The 18,885-nt window shown below is 41.6% G+C and overlaps 1 protein-coding gene across 2 annotated transcripts in view; it reads right to left on the bottom strand.

Moving 5' to 3' along the window:
- nlgn3a (neuroligin 3a) overlaps positions 1 to 18,885 on the bottom strand; it is a 112,875-nt gene that overhangs the window by 89,044 nt on the left and 4,946 nt on the right. The gene's annotated exons all lie outside the window — the stretch shown is intronic.

The raw sequence follows: 18,885 nt of genomic DNA, 5'->3' as shown, positions 1-18,885 counted from the left end.
TACTCCCATTCTTAGTCGGTCATTTTTATTGACTTATGGAGTTCTTTTCTGACATGACATAAAACAGCTCACATAAACATGACAGATCTCTTAGTACTACTATTAATCCACATAATCAAAAACCTGCCGTCGTCTCGAATATTGGAGTTAACTTGTCAAGATCTGCCTGATAATGCTAAAGGGACAACTGAATTGTTAAAGGTATCCGTAGGTAGTTACTCAATAATTCAAAAACCAACTTTAACAGAATAGCAGGAACAGCACTGTGAAACCAACAGCAGGAGTCACAGAGAGAATGATAACATGATAAAAGTTAAAAGGCCCCATATGTTATGTTGATGTCCATAATAAGATATAATAGTGTCTTTAAGTACCACAAACCATCTCTATACATTTTTACATCTCCTCTCTGGAGCCCCACAATGTGCTATATTGTACTGGTTTCTGAGCCTCTCTTCTGATTGGCTGACTGTTTTTGAGTGACACAGGTAACTGCGTGTAGCCTGCTACTATAGCAGGGTTGATTTTACAGGTAAAAACACAAACTGCGATCAGCACTAAAATGAGCCGAACAGATGATCAGAATGATCTGGTATATCCAGGGAAAAAAAGAATGCTCTAACATTACAATCCAAGGGAAGACTGTGCAATGATATATTGGCATCAACAACATTTCATAGCTTGCTAGTTCATGGTGGAAAGAGCCCATGGTGTGGTGTTGTTAATAAAGTAAAAAATAATAATTTAAACAATGGATGCTATGTGTGGGTGGGCTGTGCTGGGGGCTGTGCTGGGGGCATGACTTATTTAGCACCTAGACCTGCTTTATAATCAAATAAACCTGGCATACCCTGTTCCTCCCTGTCCCTCCCCTGTTTGCTCTTGCAAGGGATCACTTTATTGGGATGAACCGAAGCAGAGGTGCAGGAGGATGTAGCTACAAGCAGCATGGGTGCCTCCAGTGGCAGTGCTGTAAATTCTAATCAGCAGTCCCCAGGTGAACCAGTGGGGCCAGCTACGCCGCCTTCCCACACTACCTGATCAATTTTCAATTTCTGTGGCTTAGGGTCCCCCTCAGCCTTGTGTGCCTACTGCAGAGTTCACTCTGAAAACAATGGAGAGGGGAAAAAGCCGGCATTTAGACGAGGATATTGCAATCCAAAATGGCTGTTTAAATGATTTATAATGTATCAGCAGCTGTTGGACAGCCACTAACCACTAAGAGAAAGCAATACTGATGTTCCTTGATGTGCTGTTACCACTAGGCAGCTATTCCCATCTGCTACAGCCCTGGATCAGCGGACAGCCCGGTGGAATCCACATCTGAATGCAGAAGACCTCATTTCACATCAAAAACACATTCATACATTTTGTAAATGTTCCCAACGTGCCCAGCTCTGCCAAAACGTGCGTAAATAGGAACATGGGGTAGAGGTGGACAGCGCTGCTCGGGGACGCTGGCACACTGAGCACCTGCTAAGTGGTAATACATGAAAAGCCATCCATATCTAATCTGAAGACTAAAAGGCATGCATTGCTGGGGGCCAGGGGCTTCAAAGTCACACTCACAAAGTCCCTTCGTTGCTCACTAGGCAGAAACCTACCATTCATCACTGCCACATACAACAAAGTTTTTCTTTCTTTTCTTTTTTTAAGCTAGAAAACTATACCATGCCACATATCGACGCATTTAAATCCGCAGCTCAACAAGAAAACCCCAACAAATAACACAAAACTCAACCAGAATTATGACTCACTGAAAACTACTTCAGCCTAATACAAAAGCCCTGAACTGTATGCTACTATCATTAAGGTATCAATGTTCAGTTCTCTTGAAACTGGTTGGTATTCATATAACTTCATTGTCACTTTACAGGCTTGTTTTGAGTTGCTGTTGAATTGTCTGGTGTTATGCTCTTATTTATATCACCTCTTCTATACTATATCAGTAACTAAATATGAACATCTCCCCAACCGGACCTTTATATTAAAACCTTCATAGAGGTAGGACATGTTGCAGAACTGTGGTATTGGAATGCATTATTTCAGGATCAAATTTATGACCCATCATGAGTTCTGTGGGCAAACTGTTCTGCACATCGATCCCCAAAAAGGGCGCCTTACAATACAGATACACAAATACATGATTTTGCTTCCCTTTTTTTACTGAGGCCATTCCATCACCTCAGTCTGTGCACACGGCGGCAGATTCAATGTGATAACACAAATTCTGGTCGAGATAAAAAACATCAGGTCAAACTTTTTAATCAGGACACAGCAAGGACAAAGGACAGTGTGATGGAGTGTGTGTGTTTAGAGGACACAGCACAGAGGACTTCATCAGTCTCCCCTCCAACACCATCTCAGAGGTCCTCTCTGCTTTGATCTCCCTACCTGCTGAAGCGCTGCCAAGGGAGGAACAGTGTGTGTGTGTGTGTGTGTGTGTGTGTGTGTGTGTGTGTGTGAGAGAGAGATATTGCATGAGTTCTCCCTCATCATCCCAGAAATATTGATCGTCTCATCACCGTGGCCTTGCAGCCCGTAATAAATACGACTAGGGTGATGGAGGTGTGTGGAGTGTGTGTGTGTGTGTGTGGGGGGGGGGGGGGTACATGCTGTACACCCTCCTCCCCAATTCTCCACTCCCTGATTAATAGGACATGTTACATTCTGAAGGTACAATCCCTTTTCATCATTATTAAGAAGCAACCCAATGGTACAACATGTGAGTTGTCCCCGCACAGATCCCATATTAAGGAGAAAACACATAGACTTTCCTGCTCTTTATTTTGGTCCGAGCCCACAGCCATGTACACTTACTGTAAAAGACACTTTGTTCTTGTACAGCGAGAGAGATCTCTGCATCGCAATAAAAGTCTGAGCACAGAGCCAAATGTACTCCTACGCCCCGACATCCCTTAGAGAGGGTCTGAATGGACTCTGATAAAAAAGGAACCAATAAGGGTTCTGAGTAGATGGAGCTTCTGACTCTCCCCACTCTGTTATTATAGTAGCTAGTCGGCAACAAAGGCATTCACAAAACTGCATTAGTCCTCTAGAACATCTAACTTCAAATGAAGTGAGCCGTCCTGACCTGAGAGTGTTATCGCTGATTACAAATGCTTCCAGTGTGGTTACATTATAACAAGGTCTGAATGTGCCATTATAGAAATGATAAGAGACGGGCAACGAGAAGGGAACCAGAAGACAGAAACCTGTGTTCTAGGGCGGTTACCTCAGCTGAACTCATTAAAATGTGAGAGGCAAAGGCAAAAACTTAATTTAGTGTCTTCACCTTCCATTTGTGCTCCAGAAAGACACCAATCCACATCAGTGTGAAGACTCCATTTTGAGACGAGGTCGACTTAAGATAGGCAGACGGTGTCTGGCCTCTGTGTCAATCATGTGTAAAACACATCTGTGGATTGCCTTCCTGCACGTGGTTGCCTGTGGTCAAATAGGCAAACCTGGATTTCAACACACAGAAAAATCAATAATAAATGTAAACACAAACTGCTTGTCTTCCCTCACAGGCCGCTCCTTCGATAAGCTCCTGGTCTTGCCAAACAACAGCACGCCATATTAAATCAAGGAGATTGGCATGTTTCAGACACAACATTCACAGAATGTCAAAACCAAACTGCGGCTTCATAAGGCTCCTGCTGGGACCCACTGCCACTATAACGGTGAGGAATGAGGGCCCACTCTTCCTTTTATTTGCCTTTTTCGTCAGACTCCGAGCCTGTGCAGTCATTATTACTTAGGAGATTTGGCATTAAATCAAGGACAAAGACGCAGCACATTCTGACTACTAATCACCACGGTGATGCTGACATATTTTTCAAAGAGAAAAGGGAGATGGTGAGAAATGACGGCACAGCTGCAGTGGCTGCCTGCTAAGCTGTGTCTCCACCCCTTCTCCTGGCTGCTGGGTAAAGGCTGCCATGAGTATCATTACCAGCCAAACGGCCAAGGAAACACGGAGGCGAGAAGGGCACGCCAAATAGAGATAGATTCCAGGTGAGCACATGAGATGAATCCTGCGACCGCACAGCAAATAAATAATGGGCATTCTGCTAAGTGCTGACGGTGCTTGAAAACACTGTTTGCTCTTTGTGACTAAAATGATAGGAGCAGATTTGATCTAGAAGTCCTAAGGCTGCAGGTTGAGACAGTGGGCTTATTCCTACATCTATATTGCCTCTTTTTCTCTTGGCTGTGTGCGCACAGCTCTGAGTGTCAGATACACTTTAGGCATTAATACGATGCGTACAACAATATGTGGAGGTACAGGGACATTAATCAAAGCTAACTGACTCAATTAGATAGAATAGTATTGAGGAACTTACATTTAAAAAATGATAAATAAAGAAATTTTCCCAACACTTCATCATTCAAACTCCTATTGATCCACAGCAGAGTCCCACTTGACACTAAAACTGAAAAAAAAGAAAAACTCAAAGTAGCTAATGACTCAAGCCACCCACAGGGATTCTTTGAGAAACCGCAGGGGCAAGTATCGGGTCCGTCTCTAATCTAGCCATATGTAAACACATTAAGGCTTTACAAATGGCATACTCATTATCCCAGCTCCCACAGATGCCATTTGCAGGGTGGGATCTGTTCTGTTGATGAAGTGTTTGGTGTGTAATTTCTATCACCACTGCCAACACGGCTCCAAAGTGCTACTAACCAAAGCACAAGACGATGAGGGGCGTCTGTCTTCAGAAGTGGCCAAATTATACCGTAAAGAATGATTTGGTGATTTTGTTTATATTTTAAATAATGAAAGTCCATGGTCCAATTCAGACTTTGATTTTTGAACGAAATTTATCTGTTTTTTTGGTTTTGTTTTACCAATAAAATGCAGTTGGAAGACTATAAAAATAGGTTAATTGCTGTATGTGTAATATTTAAAAAAATATACAGATTGCCCTTACTTTAAATAGAATAACAATGATATGACTTACATGTGATATAGTGTTCATTACGAAACAGTAAGATTCATTTGGATATATTAGCAAAGCAATGAGCAACAAGCTGCAGCTGCGCCTGCAGCAGTGGCAGCGGTGTGGGATTGGGGTATATTGGTTCCGTTGTATGGATTGTCATTAAATGTAATATCAGAGAAAAAATCCTACAGACTTGAAAACTTTGTTTTTGATCAAAATACTAACAAAACTGACATTTCAATCAACATGGCTAATTAGCAAATGCATGCTAACTCGCTAAGCTAAGGTGTCAACATACACCTGCTAAATATTGCCATGGCAATAGTCATCAGAAGTATGTTAGCATGCAGACTTTAGCATTTATCTTAAGGGACAAACATACTGAAATATGTCCTCATAGAGCTACTAGCATGGCTGTAGACTGAAAGAGTCTGAATGAAAAAAAAGAGAAGACAGATATATTTATCGCTTCTGCGTGTTTTTTATTCAGCATCATGACTGCATGAATATCCTCGAAAAAGAGCATTTTCATCTTATGTGTTATTGCAGAAATGTCATTTATCAGCTCAGATGTATGGACTGCTGACATAAGATACCTTTCAGAATGCTGCATTTCCTAGTTGTTGGTCAAACCACCTGACATCTGTGAAGTTGCCACACATTTGAAAGGACTTGGATAGCACATGTGAAACATGATTGAATTGCTGCAGAGGATACACTCAAGCCTACCAAGGAGAATTCAGTAAATATTTCAAGCAGCTCCTCTCATCTCCTTCACTGTGAGGACGGCACGTATAACATGGCAGCACTAACATCAATTTCAACCTTACAGTGGAAAGGATGGATTTGAAGTCTTCTGGGATGCATCCCTAATAAAATTCAGGCAAGTGCGAGGAACCTGTACAGCACTGGCATGGATCTACCTTTATAAAGCAAATCAAAGTTCATGACAATCACTTCAAATGAGAACTGCTGCTGTACTCTTTAGTCTTAGCCAGGTGTGGGAAACCTTTCTACCATCGAGAGCCATTTAAATTTCTGTACGAGCCTTCGAGGGCCATACTGAATTATTGAACTCAGATAGCACACTGACATCTCTAATGTGATAGCTGGAGCTGCTGCTCTTTGCCGAGGCATCTGATGTCAGATGGAAGTGAAGATGAGGCTATTAACAATTGGTTTTAGCCAAAACATCTTGCTCAAACAAATCCTCGCCTTTGGTAGTGCCTTGCAGGGCTGTCAAAGACAGTACGGTCATTCCTGCCTTGTATGAAACTTATCAGCAAACCCACGCACAAAAATGGCAAGTTCGGCCGCATTTGATATATCTGTTGTTTCATTGCAGGTCCTAGAGAAAAACTGGACATTTTGAGTGCCATATTAGAAATCTGCTTTGCAACAATTTGACTTTGTCTGGTTTCTGTGTGGAGTTGTTGCATGTTCCCCACGTCTACGTGGGTTTTTCACAGGTACTCCGGCTTCCCCCAACAGTCCACAGAAATGCAGATTGGAGACTCTAAAATTGACAATAGGTGCAAAGGAGAGTGTGCATGGTTGTTTGTCTCTATATGTTGGCCCTGTGATGGGCTGATGACTTCTCTAGGGTGTACTGGGCGGGGACACCCTAGAGAAGCCCCATGTCAGCGGGCTTGGTTCCACCTCCTGTCATGACCATTTTTTTGTAATTCTGAGTTAGCAGCATGGTGGGGCAGTGGTTAGCCCTGTTGCCTCACAGCAAGAAGATTCTGGGTATGAGCCTGCAGGCTCCCTGCCAGTTATCAGAGTAACTGCCTGAAAAGAGGATTCACGTACATTTACTCCAATTGATTACAGTTTGAGATTAATGAGTTTATAGTTTGGGATAAACGGGTTATTTCCAATTTAAGACCTGTATTGATTGCTTAAAGTAAGTCATTTTAAATAATGTATCTAACAATATGCAGTGCACTGAACATCGCAAATACCAGAGAATTGACAGGGATGGGAGTCGGGGAAACATTTTTCTTAAAGCAGCTATTAACACTTCAAAAACACAGAGTTGAACTGAGGGTTTGCTGTGAGTTAATTGAGGTCTGGCTGGTAAATACAACATAGATTTGATCTCTCACAATCAGGGGTCAGAGTTTATTGGCACTGCATTATAAAACCTTGGATGGATCAGCTCCTATAGCTAGTATTGACTATTTTACTCGGGACTAAAGAGACCATGCAGTTATCCTTGGCCCGAATGACCATTTGCAGAGCCAGCACCAAACAATAAAGAGAAAACCATGATTGTTTAAGAGGAACACAACAGTGTCTATGGTCCTGAAGGATGGTTCTCATAATAACAAGATTTAGATTGAGTTTACAATTAACAGCATATAATATACGTCTGAAACTGGGATTATGTTAACGATGCACTAGTGTCTACAATTTGATGGACATTTCCTGGTAGGAAAAAAAGAAGAAAAAATATTTTTTCAGTTAATTTTCTTGCCATACACCAGCCCCATTACAACAACTACAACACAAACGGAAGTATCCTCATGATCCATAAAAACACAGTCCTTTGAAGAGCTGATCATCCTGAGGACAACACTTAGCTATGCATCATTTCGAAAAGCACTGGAGCCCTGCACTGAGTGCATGTAATTCACCACTTTCATCCACTGCATTTTGAATTATGTTTCCTGCAGACCAAGATTAAAAATTCAGATCAACTTTTCACAAGAATGTGAATTTATTTTATTTTTTATACTGCAATGAAAGCTGTTGGGGCTGCACTGTGAAAAGTAATAACCTTAAGCATGTGCTTGTACTGATTGTGTGGACACGTACAATATATACTTTAAGTATGCTAAGCAACTGAATCTTTCCATGGCTTAATAAGATGAATAACATCTCTAATTTAAGGTAAGTAGGCTACAGATCTCATTGAAAATTGAAATATCAGCTTTATTATTCAGTGTGAAAGGGCTCCACAGAGCAAACATATACCAAGCAGAGACATGACCCAGATGCTGCCTGTAAAATTAATAACCTAATAATGCATCGGGCGCTTTAGCAGTAACACTAATGTGCAAAGAGGGATTTTCCACTTTCAGGTAAAATATGGTGTTAGACTCGAGACTTCATGGAAGAACGCAAATTGATTAATTTCTTCTGATCTAAAAGTACCACAGTGTGTCTTTTCTGTAACAGAACTCTGTTGTGCAGTTATGTTAAAGCTTCACCTTTTCCCTTGAGTCATTCGCTTCAGTGTTGCGTGTGATTTTGAGACTGCCCTGAATCGTGGGTTTAAGAGCCCTTAATTGTGATTGATGTTCAATTAGGCCGAGATGGATTTTGAGAAAACAATGTGTTAATGAAAGCAGTATTGCACATTATTTTGATGTTTCTTTTCAAAGACCTCGACTACTTGGCTTCCTTGCAGAGTATTCACAGTTGCCAAAAGCACAGTGCTAGACTGATGCCATTGACATGCAAATGCCTGGTAGTTGCAGAGAAGTGAGAGGTGCCAAAGTGTACTGTTGTGTGACAAGCAGGATTCCTGAATACATAGCTGAAACGCTGAGATGTACACGAGTGAGCTTGACACAGCAAAACCCATAGCATCTCTTTTTCCATTAAAAAAACAGAAAAGAAAAAAGCATAATGGATTCATAAGCATTATGGTGTGGACCCTATTTACAGAGGGAGCACGGGGTTTCTGTCGCCTAATGAAAACAGATTAAATGAGGTCTGTCCACTGTACATGATCCCTGCAGTTTTATGGGAGAATAATTAAGTTTCGAAGTGACCCTTCAGTGATGTGCTTTTAACTAAAGGTCAACAGTGAACGGCGACGTGAGCCACGCTTGATTACTATGTATATCACAACGTCAAAAAAAGATGCTGCTCCATTAATGAGGGGGTGACCTTCCACTTCAGTGTAAACAAAGACCAGACAAACACATGCTGCACCACATGGCCTCGATCAGCCATTAATAAGAGGTGTTTAAGAAATTAACATCACTGTAATATTCAGGAGGACCATATGACACACAGTCTGACATTTCAGCAAAAGCCTGGTTTGCTGGGGGATGCATTCAGTTCTTGAAAAGAGGATGCATAATACTCAGCACCCGGAGAGTCTGATTACAGATGAATGAATGTAAATAAAAACCGACAAAAAATTAGAAGAAAAATAATCCTGACTTTCATTTCAATTCAATAATAAATAAGCTACATTTAAAGAATGTGACAATCGGAAATGTAAATGTGCTTTTGAGGATTTAAAACTTAATTTATCACAATACAGGCTCATTCAGAGCTGCAGCCAGGTGGATTTAGAAGAGATGTAGAGGGATTAGTGAAGTGATATCAATCACAACTGCTGAACCATCCCCTTATCCTGCACCGTCACAGTCTCTGGCTGCTTTCCCCATTGATCCAGTGCAGGTTACAGGGCTGGAGCTGTCGCTAAAGGCTAGGATTTCCCTTCAAGGGATTCCGAAGATAAAAAAATAGCTAATTTCATTTCAAAATGTGAGGATGAAATCAAGTTTATCCTTAAACTCTGAAAACAACAAATCAAAAACACAACCATGGTCACGGTGCCCAGGTATTTGAAATACTCAAGGGGTATACAGGCCTGACTGTGAGTGACTGAGTAAAAGAGACACCAGAATGATGTTGTGGAGAGAAAAAAAAGAAGAAGCTGTTTTTCCTCCAGTGCATTTCCCAGTTGTCTGTTTGGTAAAGCAGCCATGTTACTCTGCTCATTGCATGTTCACATCGATATTCTAGATATCATTAGTCAGGCCAGAGGCTCCAGCTGATGATGAGCTCCGAGGGACATTTTATATGACTGTGCCCTTTCTTGAAGGGAGAGAGTAAACAACAGAGGCAACCGGGGGGGGGGGGGGGGGGGGGGGGGGCTCAATATCAAAAATGGAAGAGCGAACACTGTCCCCTGACAACAGTCCTTTCTGTTTGCCCTCGCAGATATGTCAACCCTCCATTCACTATTTCTAATCCTGTCTGAAAGCCTATCTTGAATGTCAGGCTTCTTCCTAAATTGGCTCGTGTTCTTAGTGATTGATTAGAGTACTGTAACCCAGCTTTATCAGACCAGGCCCTGAATTCCTGCCAAATCTATTAGGTAATGCATCCTTTGTTATTGCACTGGTTGGTTCCCCAACCCCCGGTCTTTGGGAAAAAGCACAGATCCATTTACTATGACACAGAATGCTCAGTCCTAACTCTTGCCGTGACAGCGAAGCAGCCGTCAGATCAAACAGGGGAGCCGTCTTGAGCTCACAACAGTCTGAGACAAATGTGGCATCCTAATTCAATATAGCGTTATTCAGTCAAATTAGCTTACATTTATCAACACGGCCCAAAGCCGTGTGCACAGGGATATACTTGAACACATTTCATAATCTCCATTTCTCTTTTTACCTTCCTGACTGATGCCCTGGTGTTACCAGAAACACGTCTACGTCCCCTGACATTGAGCTATAACAATATGGCTATAATTCATGCGTCGTAATGCTGTAATATCTCCCATGCCATTGCACACAGAGGAGAGGGTGCCCCAATATTACTGCTGACGCCGGACTCCTAGACATTGCACTTAGAGTGTCTCCTGCTGGACATTATTCAAACACACACACACACACACACACACCGGCACTACAAAGTCCATGAGACAAGAGTAGGCCACCACCAAACACACACATCCTCAGACAATGCGGCTTCCTGTGAGCATTCAAGGTTATACAGCGAGGCGCACACAAATACGGGTGTCACCCCCGAAATCCATTATATTTTATCTTGATCGTACAGTATGTTCATACACCATCTTAAACTACAGCACTGGATTCAATGGAATGAAGAGACACAGAGCAGACACTGTGCATATGGAGCTCAGGGTATGAATTAAAATGTGTGTACTTTAAACAGAGTAGAAGACCACTTTAATGACTGCACGCTTAGAAGTAGGCCATGTCCAACCAATGCAGGCAAATTTGGCCTCGGGTTGTCTGCACTTCCTCAAAGACTGCACACAACGCACACTGTGAGTTACTACTTTATCTCTCTTCCTATTCTGTGCCTACTTTGCACCAAAAGAAGCCCTGAGCAATGACAACACATACTGTAGACACTGTATATGCACATTACTGTGTAACCACGATCATACTGTATGTACACAATGCAACATTCCCAAACCCTTTCCCTCTTATCTGCAGTTTTTTTTTTCAGCCTTCGCTTGAATGTTTTTGTCGGTGGAACAACAAACATCTTCCCTGTTCCATGTTTCATTAGCAACCTGAGGGGGGGAAAAAGGGTTTTCCTCTGGAAACATCTGGATGTTAGCTAGCTTGAGTGAATAGTCATATCAGATCAGATCCCGCTACATCAAATGTAACTTGAGGGCACATTATTTATTCATTTAACTGCTGACATCCAAACCATGCCCTAAACGGTGACACTTTGAAAACTATTCCTCAGTGTCTCAACTGTGCCGATACAAGTGCAACTAGCAGGGGCTCGCAGAGGGGAAGAGAGTTTTGGATTCCTTTTACCAGGCACAAATGTAGAGGAGACGGAACAATGAGGACATTGTTGCTCTCGAGCAAATGTGCCTTGGAGCTTCTGTGAGGAGCAAACACAGCAATAAATGTGCCTTGATGCCTACTGTAAAATTTCATGTGACTACAAGGACTTCCCAGTAAAAGCTAAGCCTTCCGAGTCAGTAAGGCACTTCACCTATTACCAAGCAGAAAACGTTTTTTTTATACAAGGCACACACATCCCAGTATCCAATAGGATGGATGCTGAACAAGAACTGATCTTCTGTCGCCATGGGAAACCTATTTATCCAGCAAATGTTAAAACTAGAATAGGCATCTAGTTGATTGTTTCTAGATATAGACAGGACCAGTGACTTTGCTGAGGAACGCCACAACTTCACCCCACTGAAAATAAGTGTATAGTAAACTTATTCGACACACTGTACTAGTAATTACAGAAAACAATGGCTTAGCTTAAAAACTGACCTATACCGTATACAAGAAAAATTTTCCTGTCTCCCATTTTGACCAATTTAGGCAGATCTGCAGCTCTAGAGGACGTCTACACCAAAATAAAAGAGCTTGAAAATTGCTTCAGACTAAGGGGGTTTGAAGAGTCCACATCGCATGTTTCCAACCTGTCACAAACTGAAAGCCTAACTACCACTAACCAAAAGAAACAGGACACAGAATTGTGTTGTGCCATTTACGGGTGTCCAAGTCCATAGAGAGTGTAATCAAAGAACATTGGCATTCGGATCCAGAACTTAGGAGCTGTTTTTCAAAGCCGTCCCCTGTGTGGTGTATATGAGACCTAACCTATGTAAGATGCTGGTGAAAGCAGATCTTCCCCCTCTATCACCCTCACATTTCTTCAGTTCTGTTCCCTATGGAAATTACTCGTGTGCTCATTGCCAACAATGCAATTTTACACACAAAACGGACTCATTCAACCTCCCCCACAAGGAAGAAACGCACCACTTCTGCTCTTAGATGTGTGGGAACTGATTTAATCAAACATTCAAGCAGAGGGGCAGACATAATCTTTATGTTCCTATAATGTGAACACTTCTGGACATACACACTGAAGCCCCTGATGAAGATTTGGATATTCCACCTGTATTATGTCTCTAGCGGTAACACAGTTGCTTTATGATGTGTTGTGAATTTTTTTAATATTCATCTTAAACTATGGTGTTACTTTTAGGTAGACAGAGGCAGAGACTATTCAGCCTGAGCCCGTATGTGGACACACTACAGTGACACACTACTAAATGCACGATTTGTATCTATTTTGCGATTTTCTGTTATACATCTACAGTGATTTCCTTTATGTATCATGTATATACACTGGGATCTAGATATATTTATCTTTGTACACACACCTGTGATATTTCATGTTATTTTAATACTATTTGCATGGCGACTATGTATTTATCAGAAGTATGAGGAAGAATTACGTGCTGGAAATGACAAATCAGCAAATAAAATCTTTTAACGTGGGATATTTGCCATGCTGGCCCTTTTTTTTTCAACATCACCATTTGCAAACATGTACCCCTGTGGTGAAAAGAAATATTTTCATCATCCTTTTTCTCTTTCATAAGTTGGAAGTGAAAAAAAATGGTGACATGAACCACAAGAAAATCTTCACTCAGAGGAATATAATCATTTGAGGGGATACAAATCTGGCTTTTATTCAAAGTTTACGACAGCACCACACAGTGTTTTGAATCTGAAGTAACATGTAACAAGTATTTGTTACTAAAGCTAGTTTTTAGGTTGTTGTTTTTTTTTCTTCTCAGCGCTAAACTCATTTTCCCTACTGTAATACACAAGGTACTTCATTATCTTTAGTATCTGTAGCTGCACCCTGGGGACAACCAAAAGAGAGCCTTGGCCCAAAGATTGGCCTCAACCTCCAGAGGGTTAGAATCAGCAACTTGGTATGCAGACATACTCCACCAAGGAAATCCATATGTGATGGATACAAAGGTTTTTAGTGGAAGAGGAGAGCCGCCTCTGTGCAGGATTAAGTGCTTTAGATCTAATGATGAGAGCGCACCCGTTTTTATTTGTTTTCAAACAGGCAGTTTGCTCTTGATGGAATAGCAGCTATGTTCTGTCTCCGGAGGGTACAAATGCTCATCAAAGACCTGGCTATGTCAAACTATCCGTAAACTCTTAATGCCACATAGCATGAGATACTTGCAAGACGATTCCAGAGAATGAGCAAAAAATCAATGACAGACTATTTATTACAAATTACACTGTGATTACAGTGCATAATGTTTTATATCCTACACGTTTTGTGTCATCATTGAAGGATAGCTCGTGGTTTGGGAGGTTAGCCCCTCCAGTTCAGAATTCCTTGGTGGGATTCTTGACCTTCCTATCAATATCTGCAGCAGAGGCTGCCAGAAGATTTGGTAGCTCTGGATGCCCAGGGCTGTAAATCTGGGCCAGGGGTTGTGTGGGATGCTCAGATAAATTGGGTAGGGCTTTGTTTTACTGCAACACTGCTTGTCTTAACTTTCTGCGTCTACCAGGGGTTTACAAATTTGCCACTGTCCTTGGGTCTCTCTCTGCAACAGCGGCTCCGAGTCGGGTTTGAGTCAGCCCTGGTGCCCCAAGATTACGTAAATATCCTCTATGAGCCTTTCACTACTACATCCAAGCTCTACTGTTTTGGTTGCTTTTTATCTTTACCAGCGTTTTGTTTTTGCGTGGGTGGAGTGCAAGTCGCGGATTAAAAGGGAAACTGAGGATCCTCATTTAACCCAAAAAGTCCTTTCCCACTGAGCTCAACAATTAAAAGAGTAAACATTTCTCCAATGGACGACACTCTGCTCGCAATGCCTCTGCTCTGGAACTTTGCTAATGGATGCGACTTGAAAGACCTTTAATGTGATGCAGCTGTTTGTCAAACGTGTGCAGCACAGCATCAATTCGAAGGAAAAGTGGGCCACTGAGACACAAAGCGCAATTATCCCCGAGGACACGTGTCACATTCTCAACATCTTTTCTGATAAGGTTTCCTCATTCGTGCTTCGTAATGTATTCTTTCAAAAACCAGAGTGGAGAGTGGGAGACAAAGGCAAAGATATGGCTTATTAGGTCACCCCTTCTTTACACACTGATCAAGGATATACTGGATAAATCACATGGGTATCATTAGAATCAACCCCGAGGAGTCTTCGGCTGGAGCGCTTAAGTGTGTGTGTATGCTGGCTAATGACTTTCCTTTAGGTACTTATTCAACAGCCTATCAAATAATGTGTAGTGTAGCAATTTAGCAGAAATATATTTTACTGTTTTTACGCCTTTTGAACTCCAAAATATATAACACTACATCCTTTCAATAATTCCTTTTAGATGCAGACTTTGGCGATAGCTTGGTCACACCAGAAGATGCTCGAAGAATGTAAATTCAGTATCCTATTTGGTGAATTGCTATTCTTCCGCAGCAATAGCAAATAACTCCATTTGACATTCCATTAGTTAACATATTACTGGGTGCCAGCTACCAAAAAGCTTCAACAATAAATGCTTATTGTCACTGTTTGCTTTGGAGTTAGGGCTGCTGTAGAATTTTAAATGCATGGAATGTGTGTGAAGCAGGTTTGGACTGAAAGAGGATGCGATAAAGAGAATAAGATATGAGAATGCCAGTAAGTTCTGGTGTGTCAGAAAACATTGAATCATTTAGTAATTTTCAACATGGCAGCGAGAGATCTGCCTCAGTCAAAAAAGAACTTCACATAGAAGAGGGGGTGCAGAAAACACCAGGATAGAATTCAATGGCGTTTGTGTTCTGGTTGTTGTTTGTGTAAAGCTGCAAAGAAAAAAAAGCAAAGCTGTAGTTGTCCACAGCATGAATAAAACAAACTTGGCAGATTTTTGTTTGACTGGCTTTCTGCAGCCCAGATCTCACTTGTCAAAAGACTTATCCAGGCTTACCTTTCTCCAACCTAACAATTTTCCTCTTGTTTCTTTTCAATCTCACTTCTTCCTCCTGTCCTTGCCCTTATCCTCTCTGATCCCTCCTCAATTCCTGCTACTCTCAGAGAAGCGTTTCTATCTAACAGTATCATTTCACTCTTCAGCCTCAGGATTGTACTGCCCACCATTATTATGTCATTCAACACTTGCTCTTAAACCCGGCTGAAATTCACAGCGGGCGCGGGCCATAAGGACCTGTGAGAGAAACTACCACGCTGGAGTCTCTTATGCCAAATCTACCTTCCTCTTGGTGAGACTCAAGAGACAAAATGTGTCACATTTTCAGTTTCAACTGGGTCTAAAAAAATACATCAGTTTGTAATCTAAATGTCACTTCTAGCCAATGGAAATACAGTGTATTAATAATCACAGATCAAATAGCTTCCCACATTGTCACAGACTTCCACAAATAATATGCGATTATGGATTTTGAGCGTTTAATTTTGGGCAGTTTTAGCGAAACCCTCAAATCTTTGCTACTTAAAAGATCAGAAAAGGAGCCTAGAGGACATCTGTAAGTCTTATGTGCTCACCCACATCACCAAACTCCTCAGGAAAATAAACTTTTTCTATATTAAAATCTCAAACCAAAAAAGAAGCCTTGAGCTTCTCCCTTTTATACTCAGGTTTTTTTTATTCTTCACTCAATCCATTGTCATAGTGACCCACAGCCACCAATTCATCAGAGCTTCCATCTCAGGAGAGTGAGCCACAAGGCTATTTCTGTAATAACCCAGATTTTCAGGTGAACCTGGATCCGTATCAATGCAATAAGCGGCAGCAAGTCAAAGAGAATATACAGGGTCACATAAACTATTTAACACGGGTTTTAAAGCTTGACGTGCATAGTGACGGAATATGTCAAATAATCAATAAGTAAAATGTTCTATTATTTCAGCTCAAACAGCCATGGAAAGTGTTAATTCTTCCTTTAAAACACAATCAATGCCAGGGAAAATTCCCCACTCTAATTTCCTTTTCTTGGTAATTTTGTCAGATTAATATCAAGTCAATTTCCTGGAGCCTGTTCTAACACAGAGTGATGGCATGATAATAGTATCATTGGAAGAAAGCTATAATTGTGGAGTATGGCTTTCGGGAAGAGTATGGGCACAGATGGGTCCTGAACTTGATGGAGGAAGTCCTCTGTCCTCAGAGGCTAACGGGAAACTTTGGCGAACTGGCATGAGATATAAACAGATTGCGGTCAGGAGCGGATCTACATGTAAGCACAGAAATACATTCCAATCCCAAGGTAGGTGCCTTCCTATTAAGGCAGATGGTTTTCAATGTCATTAAAGTCCATTTAAAAAGCAACCACACCGTAAAGCACAGTAACGTTATTCTGATGAGATTTGTTTGCTTACAATTTACCCATCCATATATTGTTTCATTTATGTGTGCAGCACGCATTCCTATTGAGGTTACTGCCAATTATAACCTATATCAGGAGGACACAGTGGAAATACATCCAAGGGCTATCAAACAGACATCCACTCAAGCTCTCGCTCAAACCTACAGGCGATTCAGATTCTCCATTCCACCTGATTTGCATGTGTGTGCAACATGGGAGGAAATGTGAGCACTAGTAAAGACAGAGTGGGGGTACCTTCAGTGGCTCTTCACCAAGGACCTTGTTTTTTGGTGTTTGGGGCTTTTATTGTACTGAGGAGGAGTTTACATTCTTCAATTACACACAAATTAAATGTGAGTTTTTAAGGCTGAATGTAAAAGCTAAAATGAGGGGCTTTTTAATTTGTTCACAAGAATTGGCTGCCTTCCATTGGGGGAGAATGGGGGTGAGTCAAAACTTCTGGGGGGGGGGGGTTGCAGTATTTCTAAAATTATGGCTGCAGTCCAGAGTAAAAAAAAATATAATCCACACAGGGACAAAGCAAAGGCCTTTTTGCCGTGATGGAAAAAAAATGACTGAGCCATCACAATTGTGTGCTTTACATTTAGGATACAAGGAATATTGTATTTGGTCTGCAGGATTCTCAGTAGCAAAAGTAATGAAATGAAAAAACAAGCGCTAGATAGGCAATATCTCAGTCAGCCATAGCTTTGAACAACTCACATTTCTTAAATACTGGTGTATAAAAGTTTGATGATGGGCTATACTAAAAACAGATTATAAAGGATAAAAATGAATGAATCTATATTATTTACAGCTTGCCTCAAAATAGAATGAAAGATTAAGCAGCATGGCCCCGACGCTTGACTCAATGTCAGCAGTGATTTGGCTAAACCTTAAAAAATAAAAAGAAAATCCTAAATATGTGTTTACCAGGGTAGTGGATTTGTGTTTGTGTGCACACACAAACACACAAAGGCGAGCGCAGAGAGGAAAGCGGAGACCATACAAGAGAGAGCAACTGTATTTCACGACATTGGATCTGCATGTGGCACAGGTGTCTGAGTACACGATGGCCAACTGGTGGTGGTGGCGGCGAATGTGCGTATGTGAGAGAGAGAGAGAGAGAGAAAGAGAGAGAGAGAGAGGGGTGGGGGGATTTTGAAAACAGAGGGAGTGTGGGAAGAGAGAGGAAGGATCTCTTCTAATCTCTTGCATTACTGCAGTCATTTCCACTCTCTTCATCACTAGTAGCATGTGCTCCGTGAGATTTAAAATATTTAAATCTGTAATCTGTCAGCATTATGAGGTTAACACACACACACACACACACCCGCAAGACTCGTGTCCTATCCGTCACCATGCTCTCCACTTCACATGGCCCCCGCATATATCACGCGGACCTGACGTGGCCTATTGTAGTCCTGGCTGGAAAAGACTTTGCAGCCAGCGTCTGTAATTTCTCAACTCTGACAGAGACATTCTGCCGGACCCTGGAGAAAAATTATGGGGAGTGCATGCAGCTGGAAATTTAATAATAAAAAAAAGAAGCTGTGCCACAGTGAAGCACAAGTAAGCTTCTAATTGTTTCCCCAGTGTACGTGACCCAGTGACTCTTCCTTGTTCTTTTACTACGCATAAAACAGCATTCATTATTGATTTGGTGGCACAGAATCCCAGTCTCACACAACATGAGTGTCTTATGAGTGGGCCTATGTTCTTTGTCAGTTTGCTGCACATCTGCATTGGAGCCTCACTGATACGCCCTCTTTCACCTTTCTCACACATAGAGACATCTTTTCCTAAAACTCTGAATTAATAAGCAGGAATGAATAAATTGAATGGGATTAAAGTCTGAACGACAGTGACCCATATATGACTATTAGATTGATGGAAGACTCTCCAACGTAGCCCATTTAGTCAGCTCCATGTCATGTCTTCATGCGACAGGCTTTTACTAAGCTCCTTAAGAGCCTGCCCCAGGGGATCTATGGTAGGCTGGAGGTACTGACTCAGGCCTTATCTCCACTAATTTACC

The sequence above is a fragment of the Scophthalmus maximus genome, chromosome 9, assembly GCF_022379125.1.
Source record: "Scophthalmus maximus strain ysfricsl-2021 chromosome 9, ASM2237912v1, whole genome shotgun sequence".
NCBI lineage: Eukaryota > Metazoa > Chordata > Actinopteri > Pleuronectiformes > Scophthalmidae > Scophthalmus > Scophthalmus maximus.
The sequence above is the reverse complement of the archived record's forward strand: the minus strand, read 5'-3'. Positions and strand labels throughout refer to the sequence as shown.